The sequence below is a fragment of the Culex quinquefasciatus genome, chromosome 3 (assembly GCF_015732765.1).
Source record: "Culex quinquefasciatus strain JHB chromosome 3, VPISU_Cqui_1.0_pri_paternal, whole genome shotgun sequence".
Classification (NCBI taxonomy): Eukaryota; Metazoa; Arthropoda; class Insecta; order Diptera; family Culicidae; genus Culex; species Culex quinquefasciatus.
Window position 1 is genome coordinate 24,551,875 of NC_051863.1, and position 19,740 is coordinate 24,571,614.

Sequence of the window (19,740 nt, forward strand, 5' to 3'; positions counted from 1 at the left end):
CCAATTTTCAATCCATCTCACCACCTGCCCTCAATAAACACCAAACAAAATCGTCATCATCATGTACTTCAGCCCAACGGTGCCAAGTGTATGGAAATTGAGGTCCAGTTCCCCCACCTCCCCCCAGGGGAAAAACCAGTTCAAACATTTTCCACCACGCGTGCAGGTGCAGCCTAGCGCGCCCATTTCTCGCACCCATTTTCCATTATCAGAAAATTGAATCGAATCTAATGTTGTCCACCACTGGACCAGAGACTTGGTCACGACGACGCACTTTGCTGCCGCAGCGATCGATCAAAATTGCATCAGATTTTGCATCAGTCTGGCGGAGCAGCTCCGGCAACTGGTTCAACGAGGTGGTTCGCCAATTATGTATTTGAGCCACGCGACGAACGCTGCAGACTTGGGGATCGCTTCAACGCATGGGACTCATCGAAAGGCTGATGTAATGTAACGTTAACGTTTTAGGGTTTAAAGTGTGTTTCAACACCGCAATGTTCTCGGCTCAGCCAAACAAGACAAAGTTTCAGTTCTAATCAATGGAAACAGGCCGCCCGCGTGGGTCACACAGAATGTGATTAACTCGTCAAAAATCGAAAAACTTTTTTTTCCCCATCAACGGGAAAACAACTTTGCGGCTCTTCTCGGAACACAGATAGGCCGGCCGCGCGCGAACCTCACAGTTGATCATTGACGTGGAAATTGTAGGGTGGAGTAGGCTATTCTGGATATCATCTGTTTTTTTTTCTTCTTCAAAAGTGGCTTAAATCTATTGAGATACTCAAAAGATACCAACAATAAAATAGTTAAAGTTGAAATCTAGCCCCAAGGATCAAACTGAAACGCATCCACCCTAACTCCCCAGCTATTACCATCCTTTGGGGAAAACTTTGTCTGTTTTTTTCCTCCTCCCTCTGGCACCACCTGGTGATGAGTTGCCAATACGCGGTTAACACTTTGACTTGTTTCCCCCCAGAGTTTAACTAAACGAGAAAAATCGGCTTTCCTCGCCGGTGAAAGCGACGTCCTTCGTTTTTTTCCCCCAGCAGCAACAGAAGTAAAAGTAGCAGCAGCAGCTGATGAATCCTTTTCCCCGGTGTAGACTGTTCTGTGTAAACTGTTCTACCACCTGCTGCTGCTGCAGTATGGTGGAGGAGATTCCCTGGACGGTGAGCACTTTATGGGTTTTGCCAATGCTGGCAAACCTGGCAGTGACGAACAACTTGGACGAGGGCGGAAGTTAAAGGCGAAAGTTTTTGTTCGTTTTGTTATATTTACAGCGAGAATAGTTTAAAAGTGGAGGGAAAGATGCTCAAATAATGTTATCTTTAGGAAAAAAAATAAATTTTAAAGAAGTCTCGTTAAAAAATTAAAAAAGTAAGATATTTTTTAAATTCCAACACAGGGAAAATATACCCATTCTAATCAAACACATATCTTCGTCATATGATGAGTTTGATGCTCGATTAAAGCTCCAAAAATACTAATTAGGCTATAAACTTACTAGCAACAGCACCGCCTCAAGTAAGGACGCAAATTTATGCCCCTTACTGACTAAAAAGATCAAATTTAATGCACTTTTGATCATAATTTCTATTTTGCGAGACCATTTCTCATCATTTTGGTGGCACAGACATCCACACGCAAGATGAGCGGTTAACTGCTTAACGAAAGTCCCCATCAATATTTTTTCACTTGCGCTAACGTTTTCAAAGCTGCTTCCAACTACCGGCAACGTGTTCTTTTGAACATTAGTTAGTCACTCACTTGAAAAATAATCCCGAAATATGTAAATAATTAGCAAGCGCCATCAAAAAAAAGCAAACGCGCCAGGTCTTTTGACGTTTGACTTTTGGCGACCCATTCCAATCGAAGGCTGAAGAAAGCCGAGCGAGAAGCGAAGGCAAATAAAGAACAAAGGGTGGCCACCAACACCACCAACATGCTGGTGCAGCGCCTGTTGGAGTGAGCCAGTGATGCCAGGAAACTTGCTCTATAAATGCTACTTTTTGTGAGTGTTCGCTTAAAATTTCATCACAATTGGCAGACCCAAAAGAGCGCTGGAAGAAAAAAGAGCTTAGCTGAAAATAAAAAAAATGGGCGTGACCCAATGCATTCTCGAGTGATTAGAATACATTTGGGAAATATTTTTTTTAATGCTTGTAAAAGGAATAGCTTAACTTTTAATAATAGTGTAAATAAACAGAAATATTCACAAAAACCTGAATATTCCAGGTTTTCCAGCATTATCCAAACACGACCGCTTATTAGGCTTTAAAATGGGTATATTTCCCCTAACTCATACATTTCAAAACTTGGAATAGAAGAGAGAAAAAACAATCATATGTACAATTTCGAAAAGCTCTGTTTTTAATTAAAAAAAGGTCAAAATCTTGGTGCTCACCCTTAGTTTAGGCTGTATTTTTTTAGAAAAAGCAACAAAACAAATATACTTAAGTCGTACAAATGTGATCGCCTGGTGCTCCAAACTGTAGCCAAATCCCTGAACATATATTGTCAATAAAAGCATGTATTTGAGCATGGCATGGTGATTTAGGGAGAAAAATGTGTATGCTAGAGTGAAAAAAATCAAGAAATTCTTCGCTAAATGATCAAAAAAAATTGCAACCAAAACTGATGCGTGAGGCTTGTAGGAAATTTCACGGACATCATTTTCCTTTTTAACATTAACTTTATGTCCACGCAAAAAGTGACGAATTTAAAATATTTTTTGTATATTGAGCAATTCCAGTTAAAATCAGATTTTTTCTGGTACTTTTGTACCCGACCCTCTCAATTTTCAATGTAACTTTGTAGACATGTTATCCTAGGCATATATAAGCCATTTTTGTGTATATGGAGCCAATAGTACTCGAAAATAACATTTGAGAAGGGCGTAAGGTATTTCAATATTTTTGTATTTTGTAATTTAAAAATTACTGTATCTCGAAGCCGTTGCGTCGTATCAAAAAGTGGTCAAAGACAAACTTGTAGGAAATTGGACGGGCTTTCTGAATAAAATACACTGAAACAAAAATACACGCCACATCTAAGAGATTTTTTGATTAATAAGTCTAAACCTTAAATTTAAAGGTGATGTCATGATTTTTTTTCGTTCAAAATTTATGAGGAAATAGCCTTAAATATAACCCAAAGACTGACGAAAAATGCAGGATGGTATGTCTCTTCTAAAAAAAATACAAAAATCATTTACTAAAACTGTTTTTTTTAAAGTGGTCCAAACGTCAAAATTTGTGTAAACCTGTAAAGGGAATCGATTCTCCAGACAATTTTACATAAAAGTCTCCATATTGACCATTGTCCTATGTCCAATTCTTGGGAAGATACAGCGGTTTCAAAAATGAAAATGTTGATAAAACGTTTTTTTTTGTGGTTTTTGGCAATTTCTATATAACAAACTTGGTTTTTCAGTCTCGTGAATATTTTTAACGGAAAGCTCGTCCAATTTCCCATAAGTTTGCCTTTGACAGCTTTTTGATTTATATCGTTTTTATATTTATGTAATCAAATTTACTATCCTGGTTTATACCACACTGAAAAAAATATTCTATTTTCAGTTATAAGCAATGTAGGGGAACAGCATCTTATTCCAGCGTGCCTCTAATGTTGGCAGGTCAGAACTTTGACATTCAATTGAAGCTAATTAAAAGCGTTTTCATCTGAAATCGAGTGATAAATAGCTCAATATGAAGTGAGCAAGCAAGTTTCTATCAAAAGTTATGCAAAATTAGTTGTTTAAATATTGAAAATCAGCAAATTGGATGGAGTTAGGAGCGAGTGCTTAACCTGCCAAACATACGAGAATTTCCCCTAATTAAGCTTATATCTGTAAGCCCTTACATCCAATTGAAATGCTGTCAAAGGCAAACTTTTGGGAAATTGTACGAGCTTTCCGGTAAAAATATTTACGAGTCTGAAAAACCAAGTCTGTCATATGGAAATTGCCAAAAACCACCAAAAATCCCGTTTCTTCAACATTTTTATTTTTAAAACCGCTTTCCAAGGATTGGACATAGGACAATGGTCAATATTGAGACTTTTATGTAAAATTGTCTGGAGAATCGATTCCTACTACCGGTTTTCAAAAATTTTGACGTTTAGGCCACTTTTCAAAAATACAGTTATAGTAAGTGATTTTTTGTATTTTTTTTAGGAGAGACATACCATCCTGCATTTTTCGTCAGACTTTTGGTTATATTTAAGGCTATTTCCTCATAAATTTTGAACGAAAAAAAATCGTGACATCACCTTTAAATTTAAGGTTTAGACTTATAAATCAAAAAATCTCATAGATGTGGCGTGTATTTTTGTTTCAGTGTATTTTATTCAGAAAGCCCGTCCAATTTCCTACAAGTTTGTCTTTGACCACTTTTTGATACGACGCAACGGCTTCGAGATACAGTAATTTTTAAATTACTGTTCTCAAATGTTATTTTCGAGTACTATTAGCTTCATATACACAAAAATGGCTTATATAGGCCTAGGCTAACATGTCTACAAAGTTTCATTGAAATTGGAGAGGGTCGGGTACAAAAGTACCAGAAAAATTCCTGATTTGAGCTGGAATTGCTCTTATATTGCATTTTACACTGAATTCGAAGCACGAATCACAAGTTTTCATGTTTTATATAAAATTTGTTCAACTGAAATTGTCTATAAATTTGGAGATTTTATTCAATTGTGTTTCGAAAACACATATTATTGATTATTTACAAAATTATTAAACCTTCTCCTAGTGGAAAATTGTCCAAAGAATCCGAGAATGCATTCCGTTTTCGATTCAAAATCATGTACATTGAGAAAATCATGACACATTGAGAAGTTTAAAATAATTACTTTCATCAACATTTTCTCATCTATAGCCAACTAACTTTTTGAACTTTTCAAAATTTGATGAAAAGTTTAATTTGAGGTTCTTTGAACACTACTCTACTACGGTCTGTATGATTCTAAACAATTCCGTACAAATTTTAATTGTGGAAAAATCGTAAACCTATCAAAGTCCCCCCGTTTTACGGTACCAAACAGTTTTAAATATTTTTTGTATCAAAAAGGTGTGCAATTTAAACTGCAAAAAAAGAACCCGTGCAGGTGGGAAAAAATCGAAAAGTTATTGTTAGGAGGTAAGAACTTGTTATCCAAACATTCAGATTACCTGTTATAATAACAGAGATTTGTTCGAAAGTAACTCATTCTGCTATCAAAAAAATTTCATAAAAAATCGATAACAGAGAACAAAAAGGCTCCCGATAACTCAATTTGGTATTGGTGAGACATTTTTTTTGCGCTGTTAAATAAATGATTTACATTTTATGACCGTAATATTGTCCTTGAAATTTGTTCAAACTTTTCCCATGGTTCTAGCCATATTTTGCAAAATAAAAAAAATAACATATATGGTTGAAAAAATTGGTAAAATAAAAGTAAAATTCAACAATAAAAATACAAAAAAAAATAAAAAAAAACTCTAAGAATTTTGAGATCGATTTGCGCAAAGCGATTCAATTTTGTATGATAATTTGTATGGGAAACCCATTTTTTTGCAGGCCTGATACTTACGCGCTTTCGTGGCAGAACAATGCCAAGCTCTCAGTGAGCTGATGATAAAGTGCATCTACAACCGGTACACTGTCTTTTGCAGCGAAGTTTTTCGACGGCAAAAGACAAAATAATCTGTGATTTAGTTTAATTTTAGTTGAAGAGCGAACAATTAATATTATTATTATTATTATTGTTATTACTGATTATAAAATTAAAAAATATCAAAAAGGCACTTTAAGGTAGATTGAGTTGGTCTCCCAAATTCAAGTTCCAACTTTGCGCCCGCAAGGTATGCAACACATGGTCCCGAACCATTCTGTAGAACGCCAAAGGATATCGGGAAGAGGATATTTTCCCCCGAAAACAACCAAACCTCCCACGAGGACGAACGTAGTACAGGTAATTCAGTCTCGGAAAAGCCAATACTGCAAGCTGTTTCGCGCCGTTTTGTGGGAACGGATGTTTGCCCCGAGGGACACACGCATGATTCGCACCCGGGAATCGATGTTGGGCGGTTGAACACGGAGTTTTCAGTTAACAACTGGTGAAATTGGTGTTCGATAATCACATGTTTACTGAAACTGATTAATATCAGCCAATTCCACGAAATTCGCTCACCTTTACTACTTGCCCGTCCCAGCTGCCCCAGGGGGATGGCGGACTGGACGTAACCGGTCAGCACCAGCAGTCCCAGCCAGCCCACCACGAACCGTCCGTTGAACATCGTTCGTCACTTCCGGGAACCACTCAATCACTTTCAGAACCACGAGCCTCACGTATTTTCACTTTTCCTTCGAAATCACCAGGATTTAAAATCGCTCATCGGCAAATTCTGCCCGGAATCGCCTTCGACGCGGCAGCAAATCCCGGAAAATCCAGCTGTCCGGAATGCAATTGACACTGACCCTTGTCTGCTCACGTTCTTCTTTGCGCCTTCGTGACGCTATTCCCGCAGTAAATCCGCCGTAGAATCCCTTTCTAAATCCCTTACACTCTCTCCAGCAAGCTTGTCTTCCGGATCCCCGCAAACCTTCACAACCTCCAAACTCCACTCACAGAACCTTGCTTCCGAATTCCCCCCCAAACCAAATCCATCAAGTAGGCCGAAGGTATTCCACGTTAATTACGGCGCCCCGAGTAGGCCACGGGTCAGCAAGCAACACGCGTCGTCCGAGGTAACACACACTCACGGAACAAGCTAGGCACGGTGTACGAGCGCGCGCGCGTCAATCCTCTACGGAACGGTCTTGACAACTGAAGGCAACCGTGGGGATGCTGCGCGCCGGAGGATTCTGGACCAGGACCTTCGAAGAATGGCTCTCTCGAGTGGACACAAAGAGATCAGGCGAGAGAGAGAGAGAGAGAGTGAGAGCGATGCTTATCACGCCGTGAGAGTGTGAGAGTAGCACGTTATCATCAAGCTTCCAGTGAGTTACCGCGGGCGGACACGTGGGAGCGTTCGCCGGATGGCACGTGCCGGTGAGTGCCGGCGGTGAGTGTGTGTGGTGAGAGTAAACATTGGGAACTTGAGAATGGGGCTGAGAACAAAACAAGTTTGCGAGTTTGGCAAACTGTCAAACACAAAAACAAGTGCAAGTTTGTTTGTGTGCCATAGTCTTATAGCTCCTTTAGACTAGAAAAAAAAGAAACTAGAAATTAAATAAATACAACGATACCTATATTTCAAGAAATCAATCATTTAAAAATCGACTAAATATTAGGTACTCTTGTTACTGGGGGGGGGGGGAATTGTCCATGCTCCATACAAAAAAGATTTTCAATAGACAATTGTCCAGTAGTGGGGGGAGGGGGGGGGGGTGTTGAGCTTTCAAAAAAAGTGTTTATGGATGGTTATTTATGAAAAATTGAGTACAGAGAAACCTCTTTTTACGCGGTGGCGTTACGCTTTTTATTTCGTCGATTGCTCTTAAACCATACAATATTTTTGCAAGCTTCAAAATGCGTTTTGTAGATCTGAACAAAACCTACAAATTGCTTTTAAAAGACTGCAAAAATGTTGCGTCTTTTCAGAGAAATCCACAAATTAGTAAAACGTAACGCATCGCGAAAAAAGAGGTTTCTCCGTATGACGTTTTAGAGTAATCGAAAAAAACACAAATCGTAACGCCTACGCACTAGGCGAGGTTTGACTGTACTCTTGTCACGGTTGTCAAAAACTTTAACTAAATTTTCCATAAAATGCGGCATTGTGTGAAAATTTGAAATGAGATTTTTATTCAAAATAACGGTAAATTTGGGGCCATCCATAAATTACGTGGACACTTGGAGAGAGGGGGGGGGGTATGCCGATAGTCCATGCTCCATACAAAAAAATGGACAATTGTCCAGTAGGGGGAGGGGGCGGGGTTGAGCTTTAAAAAAAAATATCCACGTGGTTTATGGATGGTCTTTTATGAAAAATTGAGTACAGAGAAACCTCTTTTTACGCGGAGGCGTTAGGTTTTTAACTAACCGAAGATTTTTTTTGCAAGGTTCAAAAAGCATTTTGAAGATCTGAACAAAACCTACAAATTGCTTTTAAAAGATTGCAAAAATATTGCATTGTTCCAGAGAAATAGTCAAATTAGAAAAAAAACGTAACGCATCGCGTAAACAAGGGTTTATCTGTATTATAAAAATTCAAATACGAAAAAAAATGACTGTCTAACGAAATCATGTAATAATGATTATACAAAATTTCACGTCCTTGGATACTTATATCGCAAATTGTAAAACATTTAGTATTTGAAAAAATGCACAATTTGTTTGGAGAAATTTTAGTATTCTACAAAAAAAATAAGGTAAGTGAACAGTGAAAAAATGCATATGTATTTTGAGAAATTTTAGTATTTTACTTAAAAAATTACGGTAAGTAATCCAAATTGATTATTTTAAAAATGTAAATTTAACTAAAGCTACGTCATATAATACCATATTGCAAATTAGGAAAATTTTAGATTTAAAAAAATGTGCAATATTTTGTGATAATATGAGTTTGGCACCCATAGGAAATATAAAAAATGGAATATTTTCCAGAATATGATATTTCGTAAAAATTACACCAACAGTACCGTAAACTAGGGTGACTTTGATAGTCTAGGGTAACTTTGAAAGGTTTTTCAAATGCCCATCAAATTAATATCTAAACATTTTTAAGAATTTTGAGTATGTGAGCATGAAGGGATAGCTTATTATCGAACAAATATACAAAAATGTGACTGTTACATTGGATGTATCAAAATAAGTGGCCAAATCAAATTTTCGAAAAAATTAAAAAAAAAACAGTGTTTACAATATGGGGATCCAATGATCAGAATTATTTCATACGTCGATAGCAATATTTTTTTGTAAAATACTTAAAACTTTACCAAAACTTGAAAAAATACAAAAATTTTGTTTTTTTTATATTAAAAATACTAAAATTTTGTGTTTTTAACAAAATGGGTATGAAATAATTGAGTATTTTTCATACTCAAAAAGTTCACAAAACTACGTACTTTGGAAAAAATCATTAAAATTTCAGTTCTTTATAAAATGGGTATCATATAACCGGATTTTTGTTACTAAAAATCTAAAACTTTTAGATTTTTTTTTAATACGTAGACGTTTTGTAAAAATTTCGATTATTTTCATAAAATTGTGTTATAACTTTTGAAATGTATAAAAAAAAATCCCGATTATTTGATGCTCATTGTATAAAAAATAAAAATTAAGCATTTTCAAAAATGTGTGTTAAAACTTTCAAAATGGTTGATAAAATCCCGATCATTTGATTTCCGTATAGCAGAAAAAATAATTTGAAGCATTTTTTCGAGAAACGTATCGGAAAAACGGAAAAATACATATCTTTGTGAAAGTGTTCATGTTAATTTAATTGTAGTGGATAGCTGACATCATCCCGATTCCAAACCACTATAGTTAATTGAAGATTGGTTGTTTTTGCATATATTTTTGTAATGTTTTTAGAGATAATAACCTGAAGCAAAATTAAACTGAAATTTTTTGACAGTTTCATACATTTAATAACAAAACAAAAAAGTTGCCCAATCACCTAACTTTATGACGCAATGGAACGGTTTCAATAACTTACACTTATCTGTACAGAAAACCCTCGGCAGAGCCTCGATGGATAAATGCGTGCTGAAAAAGTCTTTTTATTGCAACTTTTTGCATAAACTGGTGAAATGGTACCACTTGTATTGGAAAAGGTTAAAGGTTTTTTTTTGGTGGCAGTTATCTGACAAATTGAACAAATTTTCAATACTTAAACAATTGTAAAAAGGTTAAAACTGTTTAAAATTGATGTTCGATAATTGCTCGCCCTAATTTAATGCGGAAATGTCACATTTTCAAACGGTTGTTACAACATTTCAACAACTTCTGTGGTTGAAGTAATGCCTTGTTCCATATTAAATTTCATTCAAGTCTTCAAAAGTTAATAAAAAAAAACAACTTGTAGTATTTTTTGCACCTTTTACGTTACCCTGCCTAATCTCCCTCGTCCAGCCTACTACTCGAGGACAAAACCTGTAAACGCACGTCCACTGTCATGACCTACTATCTCACATTCCAGCACCGCAGAACGTGCCCGCCCTAAATTTTCACTCCACCAAACCCAAACTCATGGCCAGCTTAGTCTGGCAGCGATACTCACCCCCCTCGGAAGCAGCAGCAGCATGATCCTCCAGCCCTGTTGGTTGTCATTTATCCTGCTAATCTTGGCGTGGCTTCCTTCGGGAAGCAGCTTTGAACCGTTCACCCAGCACGACCTGGCCGCCGAAACGCTGGACTGTTTCGTGCACTTGGGCGTCCCACCTGGGCGCGTTCGGCTCTACCAGGCCGGACTCTTTCCGGACGATCCCGGCACGTGGTGCCTGGTGCGGTGCGTGGCCATCAAGCTGGACCTTTACGGCGATCGGTGCGGACCGGATGTGGACAATCTGTACGTGCAGTTCGGGGGGATGGCTGGAGGTCAAAGTGAGGTTAGGTTCAAACAGGCCGCGCACAGTTGTATTGCTGGGTTGGCGGATCAGTACCGAGGGGCCTGTGAGCGGGCGTACCACATGATGATCGATTGCTTTGGGGAGCAGATCCGGAAGTTGGTTGCACAGAATCGAACCGACCCCTGCGCGGATTGTTACCGAATGTTTGACGTCCTGTACCGTTCGACCATGGTCGAGAAGAAGCCCAGTGACAAGTGCGGCAAAAGTGGCAAATGTAACACCAAGAAGAAGAAGAAAAACTAATCGCTGAATAAAGTTGATTGTCACAAGTTTTAGCAAGCTTTTACCGAGCGGTAATACAATTTGCACCGTGGGACAGAGATGGCTAATTTCGATAAAAGTTTCGTTTTTTTCTGCGGCTTCGTCCACCGCTGTGGAGGCCGTGGAAGCTTTTAACGTTGACACCACACGATGGTTCACTTCAGGAAAAACCACTTCGAGCGCCCATGTGACAGAGTGGCTGGAGAAAACGAATCTCATTACGTTGGTCAGCCTGTGTGCGTGCACCGGTTATGGGTGTGTTTTGCGGGGTCGTTTAGAAAATAGGAGTTTTAAAATGCATTTCGCTATTCCAAATGAGGGTTAAGATATATTTGACTTCAATATGAAGGAACCATTTTTGAGATAAACTACGTCGTTTAGGAACGGCCCCAGCAAACAAGAGAGGTAAACTTCGCTGCAGTGGATGACTGAGCAAAAAAAACAAGGCTGTTGAAAAAGGCAACGCATGCTGCGTCGAATGTGCGGCAACGTGCAACTTTGTTGTCTATTTATATTTACCAGAGTCAAAAGGAAAAAGTTAACCGACTTTATGCAGGCGTGCTTGCAACTTTTAAAATTAATTATTTGAAGCGGATAATTGTGGATTTAACATTTTAAAAACATTAAGCATAGTGAAGAAAATGATTATTTTATGTGGTATTTTAAGAACGATTTTCCGGTAAATTTTGAAGGAAGCAGATACAAAGTTGAATAAAATTTGTCTTTTTTAACAATTAAAACAATTTGAGTTGTGATTTTATTTTTATTGGTTGTTTAGGATTCTTTTAAGAGCAGATTTTCAAAAAAATTGTAGGGGATAACCATTATTTTAAAATTAAAATTTTATTTAGATTGGTAAATTAATAAATAATTTTTCAGATTTATTTCATTGCACAAAAAAATCAAAGAATCAAATATCATCCCAGTTTTTCATGATTTATCTTTTTTTTTCCAAAATAGTTTAACCCTTTCAAGCCTGAATTCTGAAAAAAAAAATTTTGAGTTTATTATGGGGAAATGATTCTTATGACCATACGAAAATTATAGACTACTTTTGAAAATTTTCAATTTTTGGTCATATATTACCCATCAGACAAAATCAGTATGTAAAAAAAGTATTTACACCCCTTGGGCACTATGCACATTTTGTGATGAAACATGTAAAAAATTTAAAGTTTGACACAAGCTTCCCATGCGCCAGTGCCAACGCACACCGCGGGTTTGGTTTTCTAGCTTCGGTACGTGCCTGAACCCATTTTTGTATTGGTATCTTGGTACATCGTACCAGCGCACCACGACACTCTCGGCTCGCCCCATCGGTTTTGTGTCTGGCACTCACCCATGGCATGAACACAGCGTGCCGTGGTACGTGTCGTGGTATTGAACCCGTTTTGTACCGCCAGCGCGTACCACGGCACGTCCCTCGGCTCGTAACGAGTGAAGCACCTTGGCTCATATACCGGGTTCATGCCATGGGTGAGTGCCAGACACAAAACCGACGCGGCAAACCGAGAGTGTCGTGGTGTGCTGGTACGATGAACCAAAATACCCTCGGTTCGTGTGAGTCGGGTACGGGTGTAAACCGAACAAAGCAGGCGCAAAGCAAACCCGAGGTACAGTTGAACCGCGTGTACCGCACGGTGCAGGGAAGCTTGGTTTGACAGGAACCTAGTACAACGTTTTGTTCAGAAACTCATGCCAAACATTTTGCTACAAAAAGCTCATGAAAAGATGATTTCTATAAAAAGTTATATAACAAATACTATTACGAAAATAAAAAAGGTGCAAAAAAAGTTTGTACACCTTTGGAAAAATTAACACAAATAATGTTATTTGTTGACAAATCACCATAAATCCAGTCTCCCAACTCCAAATAGGCATCCTTGACTGATTAAAAAAATAATTTGGATTGAATATAAAGTTTACTAACTACTTAGTTTAAAAGTTTATATAACTCTGGAAATTCTATATAAAACTTATCTAAACTTAATTTTGCAAACTTTTAATTCAACTAAATGTCAATATATTACCATAGAATTGCTAAATAAACATTTTGGAGTGGGTATAACACCGTTTTGGGGGTATTTGTATCGATAGAATAGATTTTTCGTTGGAATTTCGTACCAACCCGGAATTACGTCATAGGAAAATCCGCCGGCATCCGAACCGGTCCACGATTCACAAGTGTGGCTATGTGTCATCGGAAAGGGCATAAAATTTCCGATCTTTCGATACCCATACATCTAGGTTTTCTTTAAAACCTACGTTTTTAAATACCTGGGCAAAAAGTAAGTTTAATCCACGAGAACAAAATTACGAAATTCCATATATTTTGGCAGGTTGCTCAAACGAAACCATAACAACGTTTTTGCTTAGGTATTTAAAAACGTGGGTTTTATAGAAAACCTGGATGTATGGGTATCAAAAAATCGGAAATTTTATGCCCTTTCTGATGCCATATAGGTTGACTTAAGAATTGTGGACCGGTTCAGATGCCGGCGGATTTTCCGACGACGTAATTCCGGGTTGGTACGAAATTCCAACGAAAAATCTGTTCTATCGATACAAATACTCCAAAATGTTTATTAAGCAATTCTATGGTAATATATTGACATTTATTTGAATTAAAAGTTTGCAAAATTAAGTTTAGATAAGTTTTATATAGAATTTCCAGAGTTATATAAACTTTTATACTAAGTAGTTAGTAAACTTTATATTCAATCCAAATTATTTTTTTAATCAGTCAAGGATGCCTATTTGGAGTTGGGAGACTGGATTTTATGGAGATTTGTCAACAAATAACATTATTTGTGTTAATTTTTCCAAAGGTGTACAAACTTTTTTTGCACCTTTTTTATTTTCGTAATAGTATTTGTTATATTACTTTTTATAGAAATCATCTTTTCATGAGCTTTTTGTAGCAAATTGTTTGGGATGAGTTTCTGAACAAAACGTAGTACTAGGTTCCTGTCAAACTTTAATTTTTTTACATGTTTCATCACAAAATGTGCATAGTGCCCAAGGGGTGTAAATACTTTTTTTACATACTGTAGGGTTAAATTAACTCTTGAAAAATATCTCAAATTTAAACTCGTGTTTGAACTTAAGGCTCAAGCAAACAAATATTGGTGTTCAAAATTGTCTTAAAAGGTACACTGGGCAAGACAATGTATTGATATTTATATGGGACCATTCACAAACCACGTGGACACTTTTTTGGAAATCTCAACCCTCATCGTGGACAATTTTCATAAATCTTGCTGTATGGAGCGTGGACAATCGCCAATTAGGGCAAAATATTTTCAGATGTTTTCAAATATTCAGTTTTGAGAATCTTTACATATTTTACTTGAAAACCCCAACTAATAACATTTATGTTGAAACGTGGTGCTCTTAAATATGTTCAGCCGATCCGGAAATATGTTTTTTGAAAAATATGCGACGAAAAATGCCATATTTTTGACCACCCTATTTCTAATCGCCAAAAAATATGGGTCTTATTATTTTGGGCAAGGAACTCTCATTCCTGTTTGATGTGGAAAGGCTGTATTTTAATGTTAAGAAAACCTAAAAGCTTACCTTTCTTGGTCTTCAAAATTTTCAATAAAAACAAACATCTCTGCAACCAATATTTGGACCAACTTGTACAAAAAAGGAAAGCGATGGAAAAACGAAAAGAGTTTTTTAGGAATGAACGCAATTTACATTATTTTCGAAAGACAGTAAAAAAATTAACTAAAAAATGATTCAAACTTTACATAATGCATTGAAAATTACCAAATAGAATTTTGAAATTGCAAATTTGATTTTATTTAAAATCGCTTTTTGTTTTTATTCAGAAATTATTATTGAAACACTCAGCGCCGAACATAGCCGAACACGTTTTCGTGTTTACATACTCGCGATTGACATTTTCCTTTTCTCTGTCATTCCCGTAACAGCGATTAACCACAAAAGCCGCCACAAAACCAATTTTGCAAACGCAGTTTAACGGGACGTCATGCGTGGTCGGCTCCTAATCGCCATCTCGCGTTCTCTCATTGCAGGTTTCGGAGAGATTGAGAGGCACAGCGGTGAGAGCGCATAGTCGAGGGAAAGGGGAGGAGTGATAGAGAGAAAATGACATCGCTGGGAATCACGAGACACAAGAAGAGAGCTAACTAGCTACAGGGACGGTCGCTATACTCTCGGATGTTTTTGGTGCAGAGAGAATCAATTGATAGCTTTTCTATCACTCATTTGCAACACTGCTGCAAATTATTGGAAAAAACCTCTATTTTTGCATGTCCAAAAATGAAAGGGGTCGTATCGCCCCTTTGTCACAATATATCAAAAAAACGGACCTCGGATTCGTCATCAGGGACAAAAGTTACTCCTTAGAACAAAGTTTCACGCAAATCGAAGAGGGGTCGGGGCAACTTTTCTCGATTTCGTGTGAGTTGGTAGAGAATTACCCGTTTAACTTTTGCCTTCCTCACCTAAAAAATCACTCGAAAACCGAAATTCTTGATTTGACCTCATAGACCCACCTTCATGTATACATATCGACTTAGAATCAAATTTTGAGCAAATATCTGTGTGTGTGGTGGGATGTTAATCAAAAAAAATTGCACTGAGTTATCTCGGCACTGGCTGACCCTATTTGGACCGTTTTCGCATTCGACCCGTCTTGGGGTCCCATAAGTCGCTATTGAAAATGATATATCAAAAGTTATGCTAAAAAAACGATTTTAGCAAAAGTCCGGAAGAATGTAAAAAGAGTGGTTTTAGTAAGCCCGTCATGTTATAAATTTTTAGAGAGGTATTCGAAAGACCTTTTCAACACGTTCAAAAGATCTGACGACCCTATCAAAAGTTATAAGCACTTATGTGTTATTTATGAACTTTTCACAGGCCGGATCTCAGATATTTTGACAAAAAACGTCCTTTTATATCTATTTTGGGTAGCATTACCCTCTAAATGTGAGGAAGGCACCAACCATCTAACGGTGGATTAAGTAACGTTTTTTTTTTAATGAAAATTTGATCATTTTAAATTTAACTCACAAAGGTTGTTTTTTTTTCAAAAAGAAAAAATACGAGTCTCGATCATCTACATTATATATCTTTTGTTTCATTTCCGTTTTGAAGCAACAGTTTCTAACAAATGTTAAGAAATGATATGAAAAAAAAAAAAAAAACAAAAATATTTTCTGGATTTCAGATTGTTATGACATAACTACAGTAACCGTTAGAGTTTCAAAAGTAGTTTTCAAATTTTGTAATTATTTTTGTAGGTCCTTTTTGGTGGTCCTGAAAACTTTAAATAAATAAACTGTTGATATTGCTCTTGTCAATTGATGCGCCTTAAGGAAGTATCGTAAATATGGTTTTTAAAAAGGTCTACCAAATTCAAAACAATATATCATAATCAAACCAAAATTTTATAACCACAGTACAAAGTTGATGTAAATAGCTGCTGACTTTAAAATTATTTCACACTTATTGAGGCAATTGAGTTTGCTTGCGCGTCAACATCGCTATCTGATTCCGATCACAGTTAGGGAGTAGTAAAACGATATCGATATCGGTCCTCAATTTCCCAATAAAACCTTTTGAAGAAGCCGAATCTGCTGCTAAATTATTTATTTTCAATCATACATGACGTACGGCTGATCTTCACGGTAAACATGCTCATTGCACGGTTGAACTGGCTGTTTTGTACACCTGCTCGGCTGATAGATGATCTCTGCCAGGACACGTGGCTTCGGGGTCGGTTTTGGGGCTTTGTAGGACTTGACCAGCTGAACACATGGTTCTTGCGGTTTCGGGACTAGATTGCTGCAAGGTGTTGGAGGTACCTTCACGGGTTTGTACTTTGGCTGGACGATCACTTCTTCCGAGGACTGAGGCTTGCTGACGATCGCATCTTCTTCACAGGATTGCTCTGGCTTGGGCTGGCGACACCGCACAAGGCACCACTTTTCCTTGAAGGTGGCTTTTGGTAAGGACGGTGGCCGTGGCTTCGATGCCGGCTTGCTGATGTAGTAATCGGATTCCAGCAGTCGATCCACCAAGTCGCCGGACGCTCCAACGACCAGGATGGCACAAGCCACCACTGCCAACAGCGGAGTGGAAATCGACATGACGAATTGGAGGACTTGGAGGTGCAACGCGTTTTATAGCTAGAAGGTTACGGAATGTCACGTGGACTCTGATACCAGTGAGAATTCACTGTTCGCGGAAATGTCGCAATAATAAAAACAAATGTTGTTAGATTGCAGACTTAAACGCTAAACGCTTTTATTGAGGTCACTTAATTAAGTGTGTACAACTGGCAAGTTTCGACGTTTCCGGGAAGACAGCTGCGCAGCTTCGAGTAGTAGATGTACCCCTCCAGACACTGTTCCCAGTGGGCTTCACCGTTGCAGTCGTAGTACATTCCACAGTCGGTTTCGCTCACGCTGAAACACTCCGGGATGGGATCCTCGACGATCGGCAGCTCGGTGGTCGGAGCAGGAGCTTGGAAGCATACGGCACCCGAGGACTTGACACAGGTCAACGATACTGCGTCGAAGCTCTTGTTTCCCTCGCAGCTTTTAGAAGTCCCCTTGGACTTTTCACACTTGATGTACTTGCTGCAGTTCTTCATGTCCGGAAACTTGGTGCCATCTTTCTGCCCCTTGCAGACATTGGTACCGGTGTTTTCCTTGGACGATGCTGGCTTGGCACAAGCAGTGGCCACCAGAGCCAACAGGACAGCGAACTTCAACGAGGACTTCATTCTGATATGATGCTTGATTCGCTTCAAACGTATCACTGACCTACTCCTTACAAGTTAAGCCTTTTATACCGTGATAATCCCAAACACCCGGACGTCTTCCAATCAATTTGACGTCAATTCCAGATAGGTACCCTATCGGAAGTGCTGGATTCGCCTCGTCAGCTACCAGTAATTAAGTTATTACTCTCCAAATGACCATTGCACACCTCCCACAGGCTGCCGAAAATAAACACTCACGTCGTTTCTTATCAGCTGTTTTGCAGGAACAACAAATTGGATCTTCCTACCGGTTTTACATCGCTCGCCCAGACAACAATTGGTAGGAGGGTCATATCTCCGGTGTTTATGCTTTCCGACTCATAAATCTAAAGATGATTGGAGCCGATTTGAAGGCATGAATGGAATGCGACAGTTTGTCTGGGCCTTCGATCATAAAATTAATGTTTTTTCTTAAAAATAACTCACGTGTCTATTTTAATATTTGATTTGGTCGTTAGACTTACAAATTTGATGATCATATATATTTGAGGTTTTTTTTTTAAATTAAAAAGATAAATTGATCAAAATTTATTTTTTTTTTTCATAAAAATAAAAAAAAATGTTGCAGAAAAAACAATTGTTAAGCATGTTTCAATTTGTATCCACCTACCAAAAAAAACCCGGTAAATATAAAAAAAAATCAATTCTAAAAACTTCTAACTTATAAATAAAATTGAATAAGTCGTTCAAAGAATTCAATATCCGATTCGAACTCATTTTTTTTTTGAGAATGTTTTTAAAATTATAGTAAACTTACTTGAAAAACATAATAAAATCTGTTGAATTTTTAGAGCAAGTCAAATTTTCAAATCACAAGGGTTGAAATATTTAATCTTAACTGCTGAGCAGTTCTCTTTCAAATCCGAAAATGAATTTTATTTGTATTTTTTTTATTTGGAGCAAACTTTGTGGGGGCCTTCCCTTTGACCAAAGAGGCTTTTTTGTCCACTAAAACAAATCAAACAATCTCGAAAATAAAAAAAAATACGTATTTTGGGAAATTGAGTTTTTTTGAAAAAAAATTTAATAAAAAAATCGGGAATTTTTTTTCCGTGTGTCTTTTTTTCCTAATAGTCTTCAACAATACCTACAATTTTGCCAAAGACATTGATCAGAAAATTCACCCAAAAGTTACAGCTGTTTGAATATATACGTGTTTGTATGGACAGCTGCCAAAATTGTATGGATACTTGTATGGGTGAACCAATGACACAAAATAGCTTTATTTTGTACCCTCCAAAGTTTGAGCCAAACCAAAACATACAAAAATGAAAAATGGTCGAAATCGGCCGATTTCGTAGAGAAATGCTTAAATTGAAAAATAATAAATATTGATTTTACTTATTAGTTTCAACAGAAATGTTTTTGAAATTCGTTTTTATTCGTAATGTTAACACGCTGATGCTGATTCGAGAAAAGTAAGCAAAAATTTATGAGATAAAATAATGCTGTGAAACATATGTTTTTTTTAAACTGAATAAGGCTGTTGCAAATATTTTTCAAAATTTATGTCACCCCCTCTCCTCTTCAAAAATGGATTCGATAAACGGAAAATTTAAATGGAAATATAAGTCAATAATCAACTCAAAACAATCTTAAATGCCTTTTTCTGCATTGGTCATCATATTTAGCATAGATGGGCTCGTTTAAGAATATTTGGAATTTTTATGAAATTACATCGCAAAAACTTTTTTCTCACAAAAATAAACTTTTCTTCAATACTTAGAAATTTTGGAAGATTATGATTGTAAAACAATTTAATGCATTTTAAAACACTTTTTCTATTCAAATAATGAAATCATAGCCTGTAATTTCATACATTTCAATCAATATTCGCAACGGCCTAATAAATAATTGATAAAATTATGAATAGATCGATTTAAAAAAGTTGAAATGCAAGTAACACAAATCAACCAAAATCGGTTTGGAAAAATAATTATTTAATATAGATTTTTATATTACTTGTCATTTCAATTTTTATTTTTAAAATATCATTACACATATAAAAAATACTGTATTTTAACCTGGGTGATGAATAGAGAAAATGCATAACGTGATTTTCGAATGGTCCCACTTTGCTTCCATTTACAAAGAAGAAGGCTGTTCAAACAC

At 37.0% G+C, this 19,740-nt stretch overlaps 1 protein-coding gene across 4 annotated transcripts in view; it reads right to left on the reverse strand.

Moving 5' to 3' along the window:
- Positions 1–19,740, reverse strand: part of LOC6052432 (very low-density lipoprotein receptor) — a 550,801-nt gene that overhangs the window by 248,759 nt on the left and 282,302 nt on the right. The gene's annotated exons all lie outside the window — the stretch shown is intronic.